At 53.0% G+C, this 5197-nt stretch overlaps 1 pseudogene; it reads left to right on the top strand.

Annotated features, from left to right (window-relative positions):
• Positions 1–4229: 4229 nt before the first annotated feature.
• LOC111834041 (5S ribosomal RNA) lies at positions 4230–4348 on the top strand (annotated as a pseudogene).
• Positions 4349–5197: the final 849 nt, after the last annotated feature.

Genomic DNA, 5197 nt, shown 5'->3' with positions numbered 1-5197 from the left:
CCAGACACCCTGCGGAGAAACCTCATTTCGGCCGCTTGTATTCGCGATCTCGTTCTTTCGGTCATTACCCATAGCTCATGACCATAGGTGAGGGTAGGGACAAAGATGGACCAATAGATCGAGAGTTTGGGTTTTTGGCTCAGTTCTTTCTTAGCCACGACGGATCGGTTAAGCGCCTGCAGAACTGCAGACGCCGCTCCGATCCGGTTATCCAACTCCCGATCCCGCCTACCCTCACTCGTGAACAAGACCCCGAGATACTTAAACTCCTCCACTTGAGGCAGTACGTCTTCCCCAACCCAAAGAGGGCAAAACACCCGTTTCCGGCTGAGAACCATGGTCTCGGACTTGGAGGTGCTAATCCTCATCCCTGCCGCTTCGCACTCGGCTGCGAACCGCCCCAGTGCCTGCTGGAGATCCCCAGCAGATGAAGCCAACAGGACGACATCGTCTGCAAAAAGCAGCGAGGCAATCCTGAGGTCACCAAACTGGACACCCTCGACGCCTTGGCTGCGCCTAGAAATCCTGTCCATAAATATGATAAACAGGACCGATGACAAAGGGCAGCCCTGGCGGAGCCCAACACGCACCTGGAACACATCCGACTTATTGCCGGCAATGCGGACCAAGCTTCTGCTCCGTTCGTACAGGGACCGGATCGCCCACAACAGTGGACCCCGGACCCCATACTCCCGAAGCACCCCCCACAGAGCACCTCGGGGAACCCGGTCGTAAGCCTTTTCCAAATCCACAAAACACATGTAGACTGGATAGGCAAACTCCCAGGCCCCCTCCAGTACCCCTGCAAGGGTATAAAGCTGGTCCAGTGTTCCACGACCAGGACAAAAACCGCATTGTTCCTCCTGAATCCGAGATTCGACTATCGATCTCACCCTCATCTCCAGTACCCTGGAATAGACCTTCCCAGGGAGGCTGAGAAGTGTGATCCCCCTGTAGTTGGAACACACCCTCCAGTCCCCTTTCTTAAATAAGGGGACCACCACCCCGGTCTGCCAATCCAGCGGCACTGTCCCTGACCTCCACGCACTGTTGAGAAGGCGTGTCAGCCACGACAGCCCCACAACATCTAGAGCCTTCAGGTACTCCGGGCGGATCTCGTCCACCCCCGGGGCCCGGCCACCACGGAGTTGTTTAACCGCCGCGGCCACCTCAGCCTCAGTGATGGGCAAGCCCCCCCCAGCACCCTCGGGCTCTACGCCCTCAGATGTCTCAAAGGCAGTATGCGTAGATGTATCGGAGGCAGGGTTGAGGAGGTCCTCAAAGTATTCCTTCCACCTCCGGATGATGTCCGCAGATGAGGTCAACAGCCCCCCCCCCCCACTATAAATAGTAGGAACCAGGAGCTGCTTCCCCCTCCCGATACACCGTATGGTTTGCCAGAACCTTTTTGAGGCCGACCGAAAGTCACTTTCCATGGCCTCACCGAACTCCTCCCACACCCGGGTTTTTGCTTCTGTGACCGCCCGAGCCGCGTTCCGCCTGGCCCGCCGGTACCCGTCAGCTGCCTCCGGAGACCCCCGGGCTAATAATTCCCGGTAAGCCTCCTTCTTCAGCTTCACGGCCCCCCTCACCTCTGGTGTCCACCATCGGGTACGGGGGTTACCGCCACGACAGGCACCGACCACCCTGCAGCCACAGCTCCATACGGCCGCTTCCACAATGGAGGTCCGGAACAGTGTCCATTCGGACTCAATGTCCCCTACCTCCCCCGGCATGCAGTCGGAATTCTGCCGGAGGCACGAGTTAAAGCTCCAGCGAACAGGAGCCTCTGCCAGACGTTCCCAGCAGACCCTCACTATACGCTTGGGCCTACCAGGTCTGACCGGCTTCCTCCCCCGCCACCTGAGCCAACTCATCACCAGGTGGTGATCAGTTGACAGCTCTGCCCCTCTCTTTACCTGAGTGTCCAAGACAGAGGGCTGCAGATCAGTTGATACGATTATAAAATCGATCATCGACCTGTAGCCCCGGGCATGTTCGTACCATGTCCACTTATGGACACCCTTATGCTCGAACATGGTGTTCGTTATGGACAAACCATGCATTGCACAGAAGTCCAATAACTGAACACCACTCGGATTCAGATCAGGGAGGCCGTTCCTCCCAATCACCCCCTTCCAGGTCACACTGTCATTGCCCACGTGAGCGTTGAAGTCCCCCAGCAAAACGATGGAATCCCCCCGCGGCACACCAAATAGCATACCGCTAAGGGAATCCAAGAAGGCCGGGTACTCCGAACTGACATTCGGCGCATAAGCGCAGATGACAGTCAGAGACCTATCCCCGACCCGAAGGCGCAGGGAAACAGCCCTCTCGTTCACTGGGGTAAACTCCGATGTTAATGCACCGAGCTGTGGGGCCACCAATAGCCCTACCCCAGCCCGGCGTCGCTCACCCGCCGCAACTCCAGAGTAAAAGAGCGTCCAGCCCCTCTCCAGGAGATTGGTTCCAGAACCCAAGCTATGTGTTGAGGTGAGCCCGACTATATCTAGTCGATACCTCTCAACCTCACACACAAGCTCAGGCTCCTTCCCCACCAGAGAGGTGACATTCCATGTCCCGAAAGCCAGTTTTGTCAGCCGGGGATCGGACCGCCAGGGCCTCCCTTGGCCGCCACCCAATCCACAATGCACCGCACCCCTGACATTCCCCTTGCGGGTGGTGGGCCCACCTGGGGACAGTCCCGCGTGCCTCTTTCGGGTTGTGCCCGGCCGGGCCCCACGGGCCAAGGCCTGGCCACCAGGCGCTCGCCAACGGGCCCCTCCCCCAGGCCTGGCTCCAGGGTGGGGCCCCGGTGACCCTAGTCTGGGCGAGGGAAACGGGACTTTGATGTATAACTTTTTCATAGGGTTCTTTTGGATTGCTCTTTGTCTGGCCCCTCCCCTGGGAGCTTTTTGCCTTGGGAGACCCTACCAGGGGCTATTGCCCCCGACAACCTAGCCCCCAGGTTCACGGAGGCACGCAAACCCCTCCACCACGATAAGGTGGCAATCCAAGGAGGAGCCTCCCTGATCTGAATCCGAGTGGTGTTCAGTTATTGGACTTCTGTGCAATGCATGGTTTGTCCATACCTGTGTTTTTATTTCTGTAATAAATATGGCTTTCAAGCCAACAGTTAATTTGGAGGATATTGATGGTTTATTGCAGGTATGTTGTTTACATGAGAAAATCTGTGTTACAAGTTAAACAAAAATTCCAATAAACAATCATATTTGAATTTAAATAGTTTCATTGTCTTGAGTTTACATTAAGTATTTACATTTACATATCCAAAAAGTTTCAGTCTTTTAATTGTGATTAATCGCGATTAATTGCAAAAAATTGTGCGATTAATTAGTTAATTTTTTTTAATCGATTGACAGCACTATAAAAAAAAAAAAAAAAAAAACGGCGCCCTTTCTCGTCTGATCTCGGAAGCTAAGCGGGGCCGGGCTTGGTTAGTACTTGATTGGAAGACTACCTTGGAATACCAAGTGCCGTAAGCTTTTTCTTGACATCAATGCCGCATCGATGTCTGCTCTTCTCTCGGTGCGACGCTCAATAAGTCCTTAACTTAAAACAAAAGGCTGTCTATGTTATTTGATAGCTTTCGATTGCAGCGTTAAAATTAGGCAGCATTCGGCAGGCAAAGGGGCAATGTTTGCCGGCAGGCACACGTGAAGATTAAACTACCCGGTACCACAAAGTAGTAAGGAGAAGAAAGTCTGCCCATCTGCCAAGATGAAATCAGTTGCTGGAGGCTGCCGGCCGAGGAATCTGAAAAATGTTGGGCGGCATCTTGACATTTATGCCGCATCAACGTCTGCTCTTCTCTCGGTGCGACGCTTAATAAGTCCTGATCTGATAACAAAAGGCTGTCTATCTTATTTGATAGCTTTCGATTGCAGCGTTAAAATTAGGCAGCATTCGGCAGGTAAAGGGGCAATGTTTGCCGGCAGGCACACGCGAAGATTAAACTACCCGGTACCGCAAAGTAGTAAGGAGAAGAAAGTCTGCCCATCTGCCAAGATGAAATCAGTTGCTGGAGGCTGCCAGCCGAGGAATCTGAAAAATGTTTGCCGGCCGTGCTGGGGGTGGGACACCTGATTTGATGGTGGGGCTGCAGGGTGGGCGGGGGAAAAAGCAAGGAGCAGGCTAGGGTGCATGAAATGTGCCGGAGGCTTTGATACGCGTCGACTACGAAAGGGCTGATTCTGGCCGCTTCCCTCGCTTACGGACATACCGCTCCGACTGCGCTCGATCTCGTCTGATCTCGGAAGCTAAGCGGGGTCGAGCTTAGTTAGTACTTGGTTCGGAGACTGCCTGGGAATACCAAGTGCTGTAAGCTATTTCTTACTTTCACTTTATCCAGAGGGCCCTGCATCTTGCCATGAATGTAAAGGTGTCACTCCCCTTTCATTTCACAAATTACCTTTATTCGTACAACGACGGCAGTCCCCGCCCACTTTTGCAGAAAGAACTCGAAGCAATCGTGTACAACTCACCGCTCTCTTCCTCATTTTAAGAACGACCTTGTCAAAGACATCTTGACATCAATGCCGCATCGACAACTGCTCTTCTCTCGGCGCGACGCTCAATAAGTCCTAAACTGAAAACAAAAGGCTGTCTATCTTATTTGATATCTTTTGATTGCAGCCTTAAAATTAGGCAGCATTCGGCAGGTAAAGGGGCAATGTTTGCCAGCAGGCACACACAAAGATTAAACTACCCGGTAATGCAAAGTAGTAAGGAGAAGAAAGTCTGCCCATCTGCCAAGATGAAATCAGTTGCTGGAGGCTGCCGGCCGAGGAATCTGAAAAATGTTGGGCGGCATCTTGACATTAATGCCGCATAGACGTCTGCTCTTCTCTCGGTGCGACGCTCAATAACTCCTGAACTGAAAAGAAAAGGCTGTCTATCTTATTTGATAGCTTTCGATTGCAGTGTTAAAATTATGCAGCATTCGGCAGGTAAAGGGGCAATGTTTGCCGGCAGGCACACGTGAAGTTTAATCTACCCGGTACCGCAAAGTAGTAAGGAGAAGGAAGTCTGCCCATCTAGCAAGATGAAATTAGTTGCTGGAGGCTGCCAGCCGAGGAATCTGAAAAATGTTGGGCAGAACACCTGATTGGATGGTGGGGCTGCAGGGTGGGCGGGGGAAAAAGTAAGGAGCAGGCTAGGGTGCATGAAATGTGCC

The sequence above is a fragment of the Paramormyrops kingsleyae genome, chromosome 4 (genome assembly GCF_048594095.1).
Source record: "Paramormyrops kingsleyae isolate MSU_618 chromosome 4, PKINGS_0.4, whole genome shotgun sequence".
NCBI lineage: Eukaryota > Metazoa > Chordata > Actinopteri > Osteoglossiformes > Mormyridae > Paramormyrops > Paramormyrops kingsleyae.
The sequence above is the reverse complement of the archived record's forward strand: the minus strand, read 5'-3'. Positions and strand labels throughout refer to the sequence as shown.